Below are 19,837 nucleotides of genomic sequence, written 5' to 3'. Positions count from 1 at the left end.
ACATACCTAAGATTAGAGATGAGTCGGGCACGTTGCAACATCAAACGGAGGCCATTGCTCGCTGTTTTTCTGCCTATTACTCTGAACTATACAACCTGAACGGGGGGAGGGATCCCGACAAACCGACTCTCGATCGTATGGCAGCGTATCTAGATAAACATCTCAAGCTCAGGCTCACCGCCGATGATAGGGTCGGGCTTAACTCTCCCATTGACTTGGAGGAGGTGGAGCGCGCAATCAAGTCCCTACCGAGGGGGAAATGTCCCGGCCCAGATGGCTTCACCCCTTTGTACTATAGCAAATTTTTCCATACCTTGGGTCCCCAACTGGTGACCTTTTTTAACGCCTTAGCTGAAGGGTTGCCTCTTGATCCTCAAACAAATACAGCCCATATCACAGTCGTCCCTAAACCGGGCAAGGACCCCGAGATCTGTGGCAATTATCGGCCGATTTCTTTGATCAACACTGATCTTAAAATTCTGGCCAAAATGTTATCTCTTAGACTTAACCCTCTCCTTCCCAAGTGCATTCATGGTGATCAGTCGGGATTTGTGCCTGGCCGTGAAGCCAGGGACAATACCCTTAAGGTCTTAAACCTCCTGGCGTTGGCCCACTCGCGCAAAACCCCCCTCCTCCTGGTGTCCATGGATGCAGAGAAGGCCTTCGATAGGGTCTCGTGGGCCTTCCTCTTCCGAGTCCTCAACAAGTTAGCTGTGGGTCCCAGGTTCCTCCAACACATTTGCTCGCTGTACTCTTCGCCTTCGGCTTATGTGCGCGTTAACGGCTTCCTCTCTGATAGGATTGCCTTGGCCAATGGCATCAGACAGGGTTGCCCCCTTTCACCCTTGTTATTTCTTCTTGTGCTGGAGCCCCTGGCCAACGCCATCCGGGCCAACCCCCTTATTTCGGGCCTCTCGGCGGCGGGTCAGGAATTCAAGCTATCAATCTACGCTGACGATATGCTGTGCTTCGTTACTAACCCTATGCTTTCCCTCCCACACCTTACCACTGAGCTGCAGCAGTTCCATGACCTAGCTCAATATAAGATTAACCTGCAGAAATCCGAGATCCTGGGCATACATGTTCCTCCCCCTATGAAATCGCAGATACAGACCGCCTACCCCTTTCGCTGGTCGGATGCTTACCTGACCTATCTTGGGGTGCGTATCCCGGCCGACCTGTCCACCCTGGTGGACTTGAACTTCGCCCCTCTTCTGGAGTCAGTCTCCACAGACCTGAGGAGATGGTCCTTCAGCCACATCTCCTGGTTTGGGAGGGTGAGCGTTCTGAAAATGAATGTCCTACCTCGCATTTTATATCTTCTGCAAACTCTCCCTGTGTACTTAACTCAGTCCTTCCTTAAAAGGTGGTCTAGGACCTTTACGAGATACGTTTGGTCTAACCGTTCCCCTAGACTGGCTCTCTCTTACCTGACCAGCCCTAAAGAGTGTGCCGGCTTGGGCCTCCCGGACATTGAGGGTTACTGGGTTGCCTCCCACCTTCGGAGGGTTGTAGAATGGTCTTCCCACTCGCATAAGCACTGGGTTCAACTTGAAAATTCCTTCTTTCCCACCGACATTGCTGCTGTGCCCTGGCTTTCGCGGAAGCATCGCCTCCCCACCTTACTGCGCCATCCGACTATTATTCCGACGCTGCGGGTGTTTTCTAGGACCCTGGCCCGGTACCCCATAACGTCCTGCCCTGGCCCATTGACCCCCATCTCGTCTAACCCGGACTTCCTCCCTGGTCAGTCTCATGCTGACATACAGATTTTTGTGCCTGCACGGGAACGGGTACTTCGTGTTTCCCACCTTTACGCAGGGAACTCTATCCGCCCCTTGTCGGACTTTGTGTCTGGAACGCCTGTGCCCTTTGGGGCATCTTTCCTATATCACCAGATTAAGCATTTCCTGTCCTCCCTGTCCCCCGCTTCCGACCTGACTAGACCGCTGACTGTGTTTGAGTTACTCCTTACGGACCCCTCCAGGCACTCCCACCTTCTCTCCGCACTTTATAAATTGTTTCTCTCATACCGTACCCATAGGAAACCGTATTTTCTTAGTCTGTGGGAAAGGGACTTGTCCCGCACGTTTGAGCAGGACGAGTGGGACAAAATGATACTGCTCACCCTTAGGGGGGTCACATCTAGCAAGTTGCAGGAGTCGGCTTACAAGCTCCTCACCAGGTGGTACAGGGTGCCCGCCGACTTGCACCGTTTTCTCCCCCACGTCTCCCCGTCCTGTTGGCGGTGTGGGACTGACGAGGGCACATATTTGCACCTTTGGTGGCACTGCCCCCTGGTGCAGCCCTTCTGGTCGGCTGTGTCCGCGGTGATTAGGGCAGTTGACAACCCCGACTTCCGATCCACCCCTGAGTCCATGCTGTTGCACCATATCCCCTTTGGCATGGGTTCTTATAAGCGGTCACTCACTATTCATTTTATCGCCGCGGCAAGGGCTACCATTCCTTGCTTTTGGAGGCAGGCTAGATCCCCCCCTGTCTCTGTGTGGCTTAAAAAGGTGGGCTTTATTTGCCAGATGGAGGATTTGGTAATGACTTCCAGAGGCTTTGGCTATAAAAATGGGCTCAAATGGTTGCCTTGGAGGGAGTTCCTGGCTTCTCCATCATTTCGCACTGTACTGGGCGATCTTGTCGATGCCCCCCCTGACCCAGGCATCACTTAAGTGGGCTTCCTCTCTGCGCAGTATTGCCCCCCCCCGCAGGTTTCTCCGGGCTTCTCCATCGTTTTCCTTTTTTGACCCTATAGTCAGTCCGCTACATTCCTCTCTTTCTTTCTTTTTTATGGACGATTACAGACGGCGACCTGCCTGCCCGTTTCGTTCTCGTCCACCTTTTCAGCCGCCCGGGCATCCACATATGCAATCACTGGTATATTTGCAATTACGTGCTTTGTTTTGTTTTGTTTTATTTGTTTACTTTTGTTCTGTACTTGACATTCTCCGGGATGATGCTGCCTGCAGGCTGTTCTCGGTGCGTTGTGCCTGTGGCATTGCTTATGTTATTCCGATGTAGGCGTCTTTATTCCGCTCGTGCGGCACATCTTGCTGTATCGAATAACCTCTAGCTCTGTCCCTTCTCTTGATTGTAACTTACCTGATGTACGATGTGTTTATTGTTACATGACGCCTGATGTATCTTTTCCTCGACTGTACGCACTGTTAACATCTTATCAATAAAACGGAGATTTGAAAAAAAAAAAAAAAAAAAATCATAGCTGGGGTGACATTTAGCAAACTCTGGAAGTTAAAGGTTAATTTATGATTGCTTTCCATAAAATATATGTGTGATTGTCATCAACTTGCTTTTACTGAGGAAAAGATGAGAAACCGATGAATGACCTGTGAGGCATTTAGTAAGTATGTTCCTTTGGAATAAAACAGGCATATCACCTAAACAGATGGCTCTACTGTCCATTTAAATTTTAATCTATAATTTCATTAACATCCCATTTTATAGCCTCTCATGTGACACTAAGGAGGGAGTGTGTAGGAGAATGGGACATTTAAATGCCTGATATCACTATGCAAGTAAGTTGCTCCTGCAAGAAGGTCTGAGTTGGTCCTGCATAAATCATAGATAATGTGAGAAATTTCTTTAGAATTAGCTATGTGTCATAGATGAGGACTCAGGTCAGTAGAGAGGAGTTCCAAAATTCAATATCTCAATAGTTGAGGGATGATGTGGTTTAAGTAGCCAGATGGTTGATTATATGACTTAAAGATGCTAATATTTTTTTAATGATGAATGTTTTTCATCAAAAGAGTCAAAATAATGCAATACAAGGAAGCTCTTGCCAATGACTGCACTTGTTGGCATTTAAATAAGGTGGACTTGTCTATAGACACTATTACATTTTACATATTTATTAAACAGACTTAACAATTCAAGTACAGTTGAAATACTGGTCAAAACACCCACTACGGCAATACTTTCCCTTTTAGCAATACATTAAACCTTTGAGAGAGCTGAACCTTACAGAGATGTACAGTTTTACCAATTTACATGTGCTTAAGCAAACCTTGTGTCTGAGACCCTAGATGATTGGAGTTTGAAATACAAACTTTAAAGGAACAGTAACTGTTAAACATGATGCAAACACTCAGGTGTGTAACATTCCTTTCTCTTTGGACTGCTCCAATATTCGTAAATGATAGCTTGACCTTTGCAACAATCTCTGCTCGTGGCTTTGAAGTCCATCTGGAGACTCCAACCACAAAGGCCTGCTGTAGTTTGATTGGTGCATTCCCCTGCATGACCTGATGCTCTGTGCTTAGCTCTGTTTGTGCCATTCTGTTAATCTGATTTATGATCTGTACGAGACAGATTTAAGGTTAGTCACATTAAATGTATGTTACTGTTTGAAAATGGCTTTCAAACAGCTGGGTTAAGTTCATGGCAAGCATTGAATTAAAAAAAAAAATCTGTGAAAGTGAGAACGTTTTAACACATTTGCTATTATAAACACACTCACTTCACCATACTTTACATTACAGGCAGTTTTTGTTGATAGGATGCTATACTCACCTAACAGAAACACTTTTAAAACTAAATAAAGTGGTTTATATATCATTCTTAGAACTTACTATCTCGTCTACATGTCCCATAAGTGATTCACTGTTGAAGGATCTGGCAATTCCATTTTTTACGTAATATCTAAACCACCTGGAGCAGAAATTGTTCAAGGACCTTCTACGATTGTGACCAGAATGAACTTTACTTATACTTTTCTGCTCACTGGTAGAGCCTTGGGAATGTATTTATATTTACTTACTTAATTCCAGATCAGGTGATTAAAAAATGTTCCATGTCTACAGCAGGAACATTTTGCAGATGGAATGGGCTCTTGGTCCTTATCTGCCATATGCTATGTTTCTATGTACAACATTGTTTTAGCGATATGATTTTTTTTCTTTATATTTAAAAGAAACAAGTAAGAAATGATTTTCAGAAGATGTTAAACCATAACCTTTAATTGTTCCTATATAAAATAATCACGTTTCTGTTTGTGCACCAGTATTGTGAGATTGTGTAAATTACTATTACTATTATTCTCATTTGTACAGTCCTTGCCCAGTTCCTGGAGAAGCTTGCCAGTGGTGGCCCTTCATAATGAATAGTGACGTACAACTCTCCTGCCAGCTCTCCGCTTAGTGAATAAACATGTCATACACCCATAGAGGGAATGTACTTTTGATTTGCCCTTTATGTTGTTTGGGATCTAGGCAGCTGTTAGTATGGCAGTTTTATTGCACAGTTATTCTGAGGTAGCGATGGATTACATTGAAATTTTCAGATCTGTACTGGAATTTTCCTTCTTCTTTTTTTTTCTGGAAAGTCCCTGCAAAACTTCAACAATTTTCCCTCCATTGACTCTGTGGTAAGTACCATTTGTTCATTCACACACTATGCTTTTTGATGGGAAATCTTATCCATCTTTAGTGTTAAAGTGTGTGTATTCCGCATGTAAACTGATGGGAAAAAATACCGTACATCAACAAAGAAATGCAGATTCCAAAATAACTTATCCACCAGAAATGCTTTTATGCAATTAGATGTGAATTATTAGTTAGAAGATATCAAAAGAGAATTGACATAGCTTTGGTTACTTCAGCAAGTGTGGGGGAAGCCCAGTATCAGTATCAGCATCAGCAAATGCCCACAGTCAAGAGTACACAATGGCTGGACATGAGCGCAAAGTCAATCATCCCAGGAGAGCTTCAAATGAATAACTGCTCAACAGATCTTTTCATACTCTCTAGATAGGCCGATGACAGCACATAGGTCCAGCAAGCACAATGCACAAACACTATGCAAACACTATGTCCATATGCCAAGAAGCAAGTAAACAGATCAGAAAGAACACAAAGGAAGAAGGAACTATTTAGTGCATGAGCACTATAGAGCCATAGAAAAAAAACCAACTCTCATCACATCTAAACAAGCATCAACGAGTATAAAAGGTCAGCCGTTGGCCTTATAGTAACAGTAGTTAGATGCTTACTATTGCTTGGTTATTACCAATCATATATTGACACAGTTCTAATAACTTTTAGTGTTTCAAGATTTTTTTTGCCGCGTCTTTATGACATAAATCTGCCACTCTCATCTTGTCATGTCAATGTTTTATAACCGCACATTGCATTCTAAACATTTTTCTCCCATGCTCAGCAGTTTTGTGCAGTTTTATTTTCCTATACCTAGAAATTATTTGCAGCAGATACAGGATTATACAGGATCGTTTCTTTCGCGTTTCCCCCTTTGATCACAAAAGATGTTATTTATTACACTGACAAAAATGAGTGTCAAATAAATTAGAGGTGTCTGCAAACATGACAGTACATTAAGGTTTCAGGCTTTATTGCTGACTGCTCACCACATGACAAAAACTGGTATTAAAGAACTTATAAAGAGATTATTGCCTGTTACTATTTAGTATGTTTTATCTCATTATGGCTCACTTTGTTGACCACATGGATAGTCAATCCTGGGCAGTCAATAAACACTTGCCTTAATCTCCATAATAGTTCCTGGACGTCTGGATTGCCTGGATTGACACCCTGGTTTGCATTGTTATGGCTGCTAAAATGTCAAAAGCAACGCATTTTATTTGGAAATTGTGTACAAACATTTCTCTTTAATGACTTTATTTATTAATCAAATGCTGTTATGTTCAGTGACTGTAAGGATTTATTCTCTTTCATTGCGAATTGAAAAATTAGTTTTGTAGACACAATTAGCATATTTTAACATGGCATAGCTTCATTAAATAATGCATACCACAAATGAGACCGTTTAAGAACATTAATTGAATTTTACAGTGCATTATCAACAAGTAAACTATATGATTCCTGTTTGTAAACTTTAGTCCTACTGGCAAGAGACCAAAAGGCAACTCTTGATTTATAGAAATGTGAGCAAGACCTTTGTTCTGCTAGATTGACATATTTCTGGTTTCCCGAGGAGGTCGAACATTGATGTGCTAGCAATATTTGACCACAGTTGAGCAGTGCAGGGTAGGCATGTGACTCATCTCCTGTCCACAGTAAATCAGACACATTTTGGCAACAGATTTAGCTGCAGGGGAAAAAAGACACTTTGGCAGATTTTGACACCTTTTACTAGAAATATTAAAAATAACAAACTTTCCAACTCGGAGGAGATGCAGCTTTTACAATGCAGTGGAACAGCACATTGGAAGTTAAAATGGCAAAAGTTCAGAATTTGACCTATTACGTAAACACAAATTTAATCTGCAGAGCACAAGGGGCTTTTAAAACCTTTCATAATTTTTGCAATATATTTCATAAACCATTCATGCTATTGGCTTGGAAAACTATCCATTGAGGATTTATGGCATAAGAGTAATCCACCATCTTTTTGCATTGAACTACTCCCATGACTGCCCCATCAGTTATAAGGAAAATTAGAAAGTTTTAACTGCATATAAGCTATTGTTAAATGTATTTCTGTGTAATAGGTCAATTATTCCCAATTCTGTTTAGGGAAGGTCAAGCCCTCGTGTATAATTGACCTGGGTGGCTACTTGGGTGGCTTGAGTGCATTTAAGAAGGTGGTGGCAGAGACATGGTTTCACCTAGGGCCCTAAAACCCCAAAAAACAATACAAAAGCCAATACAATACAACCAATACAAAGAAGCTGTTGGATAACTAGAAGTACCAAAAATATGCAGTTAATGCACTATGGATGTACAGAGCAGCTATTGCACCCCTTTTGGAATTATCGTAACAATTTAGTTCTGTATTGAATAATTACTGCCTTGCCAGTGGACTTCCTGCATAGAGACTTATTACCTATACTTGTTTGTCCTGCCATCTTCCTCAATACAGACTGTATCATGATATTCTGCCTGTGGTGTCTTTCTTTGCACCTGTCTGTGCCATCTCTCAGCTAAAATGCATCATGGGGTACAGACAGAACCCTAAGTATAACGTATTGTCCATGCAAACCGGCTAAGCCGTCCACAACCCACACTGTGAAACCCCATGCCCAGGACCCTGCTTGTGATGTCAGCAACGTAAACCTGTAACACCCTGTCTCAACCTCAGACTGGAATTCTGGGCGCTAACCTATCCACAGCACCTGGGACTCCTACCACATCCATAGATATGTCTGACGGCCCCGACTGGTCTGGTATGGACAGTGCGCCGTCTGATGCTGAAATAACGGACACTCTCGTGCTTGATAACCTCACGACTGTTTGTGCGATTAGGACCACCACTCCCATCGCTCACAGGAGTCAGCATTGGAAACTGCAAAACACTCCTTAGGGGCTCCTGGTTACGTCCTAGCATCTAATGGGACAACCATGCACCAAAAGGAGTTGGAACATTATGAGCAACATTCGTGCGAGCAGAGGACTGGTAAGCATTTCTCCATTCCATCCTCTATCCAGCCAGGTCCTGGTGCTATTTTACACCAATCAGAGGGGCTCTGTGTACAGGGGGAATACCAAACCCCTGACGACCTTAGAAGTAGGACAAGGAAAGCACTTACTCACCTGTGTATCCAGTATCTGGGGTCTATAACGCCCAGCACAACAGAGGCTCAATCATTAGATCTTGTAGTGGCTTCCAATGGGACTGTTGTGAGGCGAGTGAATCTGCATGTTTTTGAAGAAGTGCTTAGTGCCAGAGCTAAGTAGTCTTACCGCAAAAGGTGATACCACCACTCTACGGTTCTATGAGCACCTGGAGGCTGCTCCTTGCGGTGGGGGTATGTCAGGTTCCACCCTACTCAGCCTGGAGTATTCAAAACCTTGTGATGCTCATGTTATTCTACAACCACTAGAGGCCACCCTTCTCTCTCTGGAGCACCCAGACCTTGTTATTGCAAGCAGCTGGGCCTTGGTACCTGGATTGAGCTTGTCTATATAAACCTGCCCTTCAGTCAGGGCCCTGTACCTGACCCTGTATTGTTCCTGCCGTGTGCTCTGCCATTGGGCTTCCTGTTGTGTGCCCTGCCATTGGGCTTCCTGCCGTGTGCCCGCGCCATTGGGCTTCCTGCCAAGAGACTTATTACCTATGCTTGTTTGTCCTGTCATCTTCCTCAATACAGACTGTATCATAATATTCTGCCTATGGTGTCTTTCTTTGCACCTGTCTGTGCCATCCCTCAGCTAAAATGCATTGTGGGGTACAGACAGAACCCCAAGTATCCTCTGCGACTGGGCTCCTACCCGACCTGCTTAACTGTTTCCTGACGTATGACATATCTGCATATGATATAGTGGGTATATACTAGACTTGGGCACCAGGGGGCTCTTCGTGTTCGTCTTCGTGCTTCCGCAAATATTTGCCTGTTCCTATCTTCTCTTCGGGCGAATATTCGTGGACATTCGTTTAAGGGGTTAATACGAGGTTAACGCGTACCGCAGCAGCTCTGGCGCCAGGAGTTTAAATGTCTGTATGAGCAACTCTATTGGTCGTCAGCAGGGGGCTCGCCTGCCAATGGTTGATGGCAGACAAGCCCCCTGCTGGCAACCAATAGGGTCGCTCGTACAGACTGTTAAACTCCTGGTGCCGTAACTTGTCCGGCAGATACCACTGGTCTCCCTGTTCTATCATTTATTAACTGATAGAACAGGGAGACCAGTGGGATCTGCCGGGTAAGTTGCTGCATTAGGGTTCTAAAAGTCTGTACGAGTGACTCTGTTGGTCGCTCGTACAGACTTTTAGGCTCCTGGTGCACTTGTTGCACCTTAAGGGGTTAAGGGGCCGTGCGAGTGAGCCTATTGGTCACTTGCACGGCCCTTTAACCTATGGATTTCCGCTCCCGTTATCGAACGCAGCATCGAAGGGGTTAACGGGAGCAGAAATCCATAGGTTCGCTGTCAGGGGTTAAAAAGGCCGTGGGAGTGAGCCTATTGGTCACCTGCAGGGTCTTCCTCTGGCATCAACCAATTGGTTGATGCCAGAGGAGGTCCCTGTAGGCGACCAATAGGCTCATTCGCACTGCCCTGTAACCCGTGACGGCAAACCTGCGGATTTCCACTTCTGTGAACTGCTGCGGTTAGAAGGGGGGGGGGGGAGTGGTAGACGAAGACGATCACAAAGATCTTCGTGGTGTGTGTCTTTGTATTCGCCTACGTTTTTCCGCCGCTGTCTTCTCCTCGGCGTGTCTTCGGAACGAACACGAAAATGCACTCTTCGTGTTCGTTTTCATGTTCGCCTGAAGATGAATGCACAAGTCTAGTATATACCTTACAAATGTCCCTATTTAGGGAAGAATATTCCTGTTTGGGACCCAAATTGCTTTCACTTTTTTCCCTTCCCAAATTTCGCTCTTTTCTTGGAGCTCAGAATGTTTGGCCAATATGAGTGTATCACAGTGTCCTATAGTCTTTTTTGTCTAAATAATGTATATAGTATAATACGATAAAAAGGTTTATAAGTTAAATAGTGGAAGCCAAATATAATATTAATTTCAATGCCTTCATTACATAAATAGCTATCAATAGTCCCCTAAAAGTCTTGGTAAAGCCATGTACCATAACCACACTTTTAAGCACACAATCTTACTTCTTTCGTTATTTGAATTGTTGGTAGATGTTATGGATGTCTGATTCCTGTAAAACAATGTGTATGATTATTGAAACAAAAGCAAGAGATTGATACATAATTTGTTTTTTTTTTCTAAACGCAATATCCTGTTACCATAGCTTTTAATTTACATTTTTTGTATTTGCTAATTTATGTATTCAGGAGCAGCAAGAGAAAAAAACACTGTGGTTAGAGATTAGTGCAGAATCTAATTCAGACAAAAGGTGTGTTTACTGGCAGTCCGATTTGATTACAATTCTCAGAACACTAAGCCATCCCTTGGAAGCTCTTTGACTCTGACCTGATTTTGTTTATTTAAGACAGATGTAGCTGGGCAATCTGACAAGAGATTTGAAGCGTGGTGTTTTCTGGCTGCTACAGAAGTCGTACACATAAAACACAAGTGTGTTCATTCCCATTAATATTGTCCCATTGGCTGCCAGATCATGTCACACTCCGAGGCCTCATGATCCGTCGGCCAACATAAACAAGAGAAAAAAAACACAGGTTCTTTTTACTTCATAATAAACTATTCATTAAAACAGATCTATCCAGCACAACAGAGAATTATACTACAAATTAATTTAATTAATAAACATGTTTCAGTAATAACGGGTTTTCACATATTTAAAATAATGATAATAATTCTCATACTTCTACCAAGATGATATGTAGTTTATTTTTAACAGATAAAAACAAATGGGCAAAAGCAAGACACAGTGCTGAAGTCAGTGAGCCGCGATTAAACATAATTTCTTAATACATTTGCATATTACAAATGAAGTGTTCCAATGCAGGAGAAGTAGGATTAGCGATGGTAGGGAAACTCCTTTTGTGTTATGACATATATTAAAGTAAGTAATTTTAAGTATAAAACAACATTGCAGGAATATATACAATCTGGCAATAGTTAAACTCTGGGATGGTTATATTTATGTTAGCATCAGCCACCAACCCCCAAGTTTCTGTGACTTCTAGCTAACCAAGGGGCACATGGAACAATTGTTCCAGGGCCACAGAGTGGTAGGCGACCCTTAGTCCCCATCCTGAAGTAGACTTGATTTGTATTACCCTGGTTGCTCAACTGTTGTCAGACACTAGCAGAGGAGCTGGCTCTACAGTATGTATATTACCTGATTAATCCAGTACAAAACCAACTCCTCTCTCATGGTGTCCATCTGCACCAAGGCAGGACACGTGAGACAGCTTTAGGTCACTGGATAACACCTTGGTGTAAGGGTTAAGTATGGCTCTAAGGGTTAAGTATGACTGAGTGGTCCTATAATGTATGACTTGAAAAATAATAATCTGTATATATTAAGACATTTGTACTTGGTAGTATTTTTGTTAGGTAATGAAAACACATTTGTACATCGATTTTAGATTTGTTAATTTTAAGAAACTTTCTTTACAAATACAGTTACATTCATACAGAGAAATGTTAACCAACCGACATGCTGCAAAACACTGTGGCCAGTAGCACCATCACTGCCTGAAACCAATTTTCGGTGCTGACATAATAAAAAAAAGATACAGCACAAACAGGGGCGCATGTGTATATAGGGAAAAAAAGATTCAGGAGATACATTCATACAAACACTGCGAATTACTTTTCAAATTTCTGCTGAGGAAGCCCCTTAAAGGCGAAACGTGTTGAGAAAAGGAAGTAGAAATATAACGCAGTAGTGCCATACTGTTGGAGAGAAGCTGATGAGGACTGTTTCTTTTCTCCAGTTTACAGACTTTTAAGTTGAAGGCCATACCGATACCTGCTATCCTGTAAGTGCATTTCATTTGCCTATTCTAACTACAGGAAGATGCTGCACCATTGGTCTTTTTATTTATTCAATTATAGATTTTAATGAAGCAATAAAGAACCTATTTTACCTGAAGAGCCTCTTACACTGTCACTGTTTGTGAGTGCATTCATATTCTTACATATTTTCTACTTAATTAACAGTATTACACGATTATATATATCTTTTTTTCCCCTATATACACATGCGCCCCTGTTTGTGCTGCATGCGTTTGTGAACACTGAGAGGAGTGTATCTTTGGCCTGCGGCAGTGTAATATTAGGGAAGTATTATTTATTTATTTATTTTTCTCACTTTTTGAGACACGTGATTGGGTGTTAATCACTGTATTTTTGGATAATAAAAAAGAGCATAATCTACAGGGCTCATTTTAAGGCTACATTAAAGACACTTTGGCTAGAGTAAGGCTGTTCTTTTCACTATGTGACACAAGCCACCATTGCAGCAAAAACCACTTTGATCGTACTGCACCAAAGGTGGAGTTTATTTCCCCTAGGATGATGCGCACTAGGTGGGCCAAATCGTTCTTACGTATCATTCTGTTTCTAAGACTGACTAGGACCCCCCAGGAATAGATGGGGTGCTGCAAACCTCATGATTCCTGCATGATACAGGAGGCACCTTTTTCCTGATTTCACATGGGAAGACTCATGGCCTAAAACTGGCCAAAGTCAGCAAAAATAACATTACATTTTATATTATAAACTTTTCTGTATGATATTTTAATAACACATTTTATGCATGCATTTCTCCACTACCCTATAATGTTAACACCATTCCCAATTCTGCAGAATATTCAATATTGTGATGTGATTTTTGTTTAGCAAAAAGTGTTTGTATTGTTTATTTTGAAACTAATTCAATGTGGTCAGTGCCTACCATTTTTGAAACTCAAACTTGTAAGCCCTTGCTGCACTATGGGACTCGCTCAGTGCAACTGCTGTCTTCAGACTTTGTTAATGAACTCAAAGCCAGAAGTGATTGACCCTGAGGTTAGCACCATCATGTTAGAATCTCACAAGAAGAAACAACCAAAGCAATTCCACAACAAAGACCTGATGGTGTGAAGCTGTGTGGAGGAGGAATAGCAATAACCTGTCGAGTTCCTACCTTTGGAATGTAAGTGATGAAAGAACTGCCATCCATTGATTTCTAGATCAGCCTATTCTAAAGGGCTTCATCTTACCATCCGATTCCCTTTGCATGGCAGTGATGGGACTAGAATCCTGAGCGATCACACAGAATTTGGTAAAGACAACTTTCGATTATATATCGAGCTATATAAAAAAGTATAAGATTTTCTTACAGAACCGTTTCATCCCTTTCCTATGTGAAATGTTGTTATTGGGTTTTTTTCTCAAATGAATTATTTTTGTTAGCTCTAATATTGTTAGGTTACATCATTTTTTTATTTTTTTTTTTGGTATATCTTGTATCATTTCAATTCTCCAAGAAAATACTTTTGTTACTAGTGTGCTATGGGCATGGGTTGTTGAGTCAAATTAATTTCTCCATAAATGAAGGCATTATAATTTTGTAGATCACTGAATAGAGGTCACAATTGTGATAAGCAATGTTTTTTAGAAAGGTAGAAAATACTTTTACTATATTTATTATAACTGGCTTTCTGTTCATGTCTAATGGTGAGTGCTATAATTTAGGAGAACAATGCAATTAATGTTAAATTAGATTAAAACTCTTTTTAAAGGTTAAATGCCTTACAATGTTAGTCATATATGGTTACAGTAACTTGGGCAGCTTTGACACAGAGTGCTAAGTTATTTGGCTATCCATATTTCTATCTATTGGTCTGTTAGTAATGCAGGGTAATGCAGGGTTTTTGCCATTTAAGTTTCCAAGTATTTGCCATATCCCACATGTGAAGTTGTACATTTCTTTCCATCATTAATTCCACCAAATTTTTGCAGTGAATAAAACACTGGCAACGTATCCTCTGGTATATGACTCATGTACTCTTTCTTCTTGTGAGAATAATGATTCTAAAGCTATGTTCTCACCATATGTGGCATTGAAGTCTGGGGGCATTATTCACCCAGCCGTTCTGTTTCACTCTTTTATGTTCTGTTTCATTTGTCATTTTGCTGATCATATATCTATTATTTATGAAATAATAAATAATATTTGTGAAATTGTCAGGCAAAATATGTTTGGTTTATACTAATAGCAATAGAAATCAGGTGCACATATGTCCCAACATGGCCAAGTTAAAAAAAATAATTAAAAAAATAAAATACCATATACCATATGGAATTTAACATCAACCCCTTTGTGTCAATTTGTTAAAAAAATCAGTATTGTGCGCCTATTTTTTTTTTTGCATGTCCATTTTCAATATAAACCAAATAACATTTTGATGTTATTCACTATATCTGCCAGCCTAAATTTGTTTGACAGTGATTTCCACATCAAACAAAACCCAAGTGTAATTTACACATTGCTGGTAACTGTGGACAAGGATCCTGTGATGAGTCAGTAAAAGTGGAGCAATATGATGATGGTGATGAATGATGTGTCTAAAGTAAAGGAAATTAACTCTGATATACCAGATGTTAAATGTTAGACTTCTTTTTATTTTAAAGGCACCGAAATGCTTTTATATAACCAGTCAAAATTATTTACATACTATTATTGTAACTATGCTGGCAAAGGGCATATAATGAAATTACACTTTATTTTTTTTAAATCTGTTTATTCAGATGACACATAAAATACATGGGTAACATTCCCATTAAACACAGGGAATATTCCGTTGCTGAATTACAGATACAACGGATCAAGAGTGACTCAAGACGTGACACTGTGGAATAGTGTGCCATCACCTTCTCCATTTTAAACTTTTTAATCTTTAACTCAAAAGGATAAAAGTAAATTAACAAAATTAACAAATAGAAACTCCTGCCCCCCACCCCAAACTGGTAGCTTTTCAATCAACGGACTCCACAGCAGAAACCCACAAGGTATCCGCCATTGACACTATTGTCTGCATCTCTATCATCTAGAATTACCCTTGTATTGTTATCGAAGGCTTGCCCACCAATACCTTAGTGCAATACCAGGCTGTCAATTCAAGAATCCTTTTTACTGTCAGTTGTGTGCCTGTGTCTGATGTCTCAATCTAAGCCTTCCAAATGTCAAATAATTTTCAAGTTTTCTTTTCTTAATCTAGTGAGATGTCCAACCAGTCCATACTTATTACACTTGATTTTTAATTAGAAAACACTTATGTATCATTGTATAAGAATTTGGCCTTTACAAAAAAACAATAAAGTAGACGATTTCTACAAACAGGACGATAAAATGAACTGATCTATTGCCTTAAATACATATTGCTCTCAGGTGCAAACTGACACTAATGCCAACAACTCAAATGGTCATAGGAAGATATTTAAATTTTTCTGGCATGTGAGTACAAGAGTGGCTTAGGGACCAAGATTTACGGAGACTTGGCCAACAAAATTGCAACTTAAATGTGTTCCAAATGTTATCTAAAACAAATCATTTGTTGGTTATTTTATTGTGACTTTTTCTAAGTCCAGTTACCATTATACTAGCTCTGTCTAGCTATTGTATTAATGTCCTTGATCACTAGTTCCACAAAAATGTTTTAAAAAAATGAAAAAATAAAAAATATATAAAGTTTATTTTTATGAGCAAGTCCTAAAATTAGCGCTATTTCTTCACAAAAAATCTTGCTTGGATAGTGTTAAAATACTGGCATGTTAAATGTCCATGGGTTGTCTAGTTTTAAAAAAATTATGATTTTTATGGGGTAAATCAAATGGGCCAAGTTTGAAGATGTCCCAAAAATAGGGCATAGGCATGGACTGACCAGATGTCCAAATTCCAAAAAAAAAACATGTCCCAAATGTGGCCCCAAACAACCCAACAAACCCATACATGGAGGGTATCACTGTACTCAGGAGATGTTGCTGAACACATTTTGGGGTGGTGGTTGACATATACCAGGAGCGGTAAATTCATACCAAAAGTACAACTTGTGTGAGAAAAAAACACAAAATATTTACCACCACAAACTTTGGCTACAAGGAGAATTAGTGACTGGAAAGGGTTAAAATACCATCTGAAATACCCTGGGCTGTATATGGGTTTTATATGGTAAATTAAATTGACCAGCTTCAAAGATGTCCCAAATAGGACATGGGACAGAATTTTCAAGATGTCAGAATTCCAAATTTAAAGATTGAATTGCACATGCCCCAAATGTGGCCTATTACCCCCTCAACCTCGTGACAAACCTATGCATGGGTGGTATTAACTGTACTCAGGAGATGTTGCTGAATATCGCTGAACAGTGGCATATACCAGGAGCTGTAAAATAAAATCATTCCTAAAATAAAATGTGAAACGTCAAACTTTGACTACAGGTGGTAGTAAAATTAGTGCATGGAAAGAGTTAAAATACTAGCTTTTGAAATACCCTGGGGTGTCTAGTTTTCAAAAATATATGGTTTGAAGGGGTAAATTGCATTGGCTGTCCCAAATAGCACATGGGGGCAGAATTACCATATTTGGAATAAATGGTTTTGAAATAGCAAAATGCTACTTGTAATTATTGCCCTATAGTGTGCAGAAAAAAGTAAAAAAAAAAACAAAAACATAAAAACATTGTGTATTTCTTAACTCAGGACAAATAGTAGAATCTATTTAGCACATTTTTTCATTAGCTTTTATAGATGAGTAAAAGATTTTTCAAGTAAAAGTCCTTCTTTAAAAAACATTTTTACCATATTTTTATAGTAAATTATATGATACAATCAAATCAGCGGGAAATCTGCAGTTCAGGTAAGGGGGTGGGGGAGTTTGTATGAACGAGTATGTGTGATTGAGGGAATGAATCAATATCTGTGAATGATTAGTATCTGTGAATGAGGGAATTAATGAGTATATGAATGAGGGAATGAATGTTTGTGAATGATGTTTGCGGGAGCGGGCTGGATTGGACACATATGTTGCTGGAGCGGGCAGGAGTGGAACACACGTTGCGGGCTGTAATGATCAGAAATTCATTGGGAGCAGGCAGGAGCGGGATTAAAAAAACTGTCCCGCGCAGGGCTCTACTTCAGTGCTGAGAATGCCAGGCGTTCAGCATCAAAAGCCGGCACACTTCATGAGGGAGCACTGAAACACAGGTCTGTATGAACAGACCTTGCACTTCCTTTAATTTGGGCAAATTAAGAAAAAAACAAAGGGTTTGGCGTGCCCATTGTAGCACGTATGCTATAGGTTCGCCATTGTTGGCCTAGGGTAAACAGCTGTGTAAGCTTTGAAAGGGTTAATGAAACAATCACAAGATGTCTGCACTGCACATCTCTAGTAACAAAGGTAGAGCGAGCATTGATAAGGATACTAAGAACAGAGGTGAATTATAGATCAGAGAAATGAAGTAAAATGACATTGAATCTGAAAAGAATGTGAAGATCAGAAAAAGAAGACGGCTGCAGAATATCACTTTTATCACTATTATCTTCAGATAAAACGAGCACTGTAAAAACAGGTTTTGTAAATACAATTGACAATGGTCTATAATGTAATTAACAGTGTTACTACAAAAATAATTAACCAAATTTAATTGATAATTGTGTTCAATTTTAGTAGACACATGTCGACATACCGTATTTTCCGGCATATAAAACGACTTTGTAACCCATGCTGAAACTTACCGAGCCGGAGAATCACGATTCCCCACAAAGCCCCTAAAACTGTAGCGTATCTCTAGGGGAGGGGCGAGCGGAGAAGCCGCCTCCCCTGGGCTGGTCTTCAGGGCCGCGCCAAGGTAGGTGCAAGATCGTGATCTCCCCATGAGCAGGGCTGGTTAGGGAGATCACAACCTCCCTCTAACTAGCCCAACATTAGGGAGCTCGAGGTCTGGCACTTCAGACCTCGGCTTCCATGGTCCCTAATCACTATGCGCCGGCTATTGATGCCGAGCGCGGGGATGACGTCATATCCCGGAGTTCGGCATCAATTGCCGGCGCCTAGTGATGAGGGAGCAGGAAAGCAGAGGTCTGAAATGACAGACCTCACGCTCCCACATCTGGACGGAAGATAGAAGATGAGAAAAGTAAGAGATCGGGAGAAAGGGGTGTAAGTGCAGTGTATGTGTATATATGTGTGTGTAAGGTCAGTGTATGTGTATGGTCAGGTGTGTGTAAGAGCAGTGTAGGTATTTGTGTGTTTGTAAGCTGGTGTGTGTACATATATATATGTATGTATGTGTGTGTAAAGGCAGGGGTGTGTGGTGAGGGCAGTGTATAAATGTGTATGTATGGACAGGCGTATGTTAGTATGTGTAGATATATATGTGTGTGTGTGTGTAAGGGCAGTGTATATATGTATATGTCTGTGTATGGGCAGTGTATGTGTATGGACAGGTGTGTGTAAGGGCAGTGTATGTGTATATGTGTGTTTGTAAGCTGGTGTGTACGTGTATATGTGTGTAAAGGAAGGGGTGTGTGAGGGCAGTGTATGTCTATACATGTGTGTGTGGACAGGCATATGTTAGGGAGAGCTGACCCACCAAATCCAAGCAGGCTTTGTATACAACAACCAGCCAATCACCGGTAAGGTACATCGCTTGCCATGATTGGCTGGTTGTTGTATACTGGGTAGAGGGGTAGTCTTATACGGCGAGTATAGCCCAAACTCTATATTTTAACTGGAAAATTTGGGGGTCGTTTTATACGCCCAGTCGTCTTATATGCCGGAAAATACAGTACTTACTGAGAGTCCTGGTAAATCTAAACAACGATTAAATAGAACCTGTCTTGCAAAGTGAAGTAGGCTAAATGGTCTCAAAAAGTTGCACGCATCAATGTAAACAGCTCATTGTCAGTTATTACAAAGGTTTGATTGCAGTTGTTGCCGCCAAGGATGGCACAAACAGTTATTAGGTTTAGGGGGCAATTCATTTTTCACATGGGTAAAATAGGTTTTTATTAACTCCTTGTCTTCAGGAAATGAAATGATCATTTAAAAGTTGCAGTTTGGGTTTTGCTTTTTACTTGCTTTTTATCTCTTATCTTACAATTAGTTGTATGGTATCAAACATATAAGTGTGGCAATTAAGCAAAACACTGTATCTGTCTGTATATATATATATATATATATATATATATATATATATATATATATATAACTATATATCACAATATCCAATATAATTCTGCAAAATACCTAGATTGAGTTTATTAATGTTACAGATACTTATGATTTGATCTTGTGTCAAACGCTTTAAAAATGGCCAAGAATATATATTTCTTTTTTTTATACAGCACAAAGGAGCTGTAAAAGGACAAAAACAACAAACTTTTAGTGAAATGTGTACATTGCCAACAATGTCTGTTGGGAATGAACCAAACCATCCCACAAAGAAGTACACTAAATTAATGCAATACAAC

The sequence above is a fragment of the Spea bombifrons genome, chromosome 5, assembly GCF_027358695.1.
Source record: "Spea bombifrons isolate aSpeBom1 chromosome 5, aSpeBom1.2.pri, whole genome shotgun sequence".
NCBI lineage: Eukaryota > Metazoa > Chordata > Amphibia > Anura > Pelobatidae > Spea > Spea bombifrons.
Note: the sequence above shows the minus strand (reverse complement) of the source record.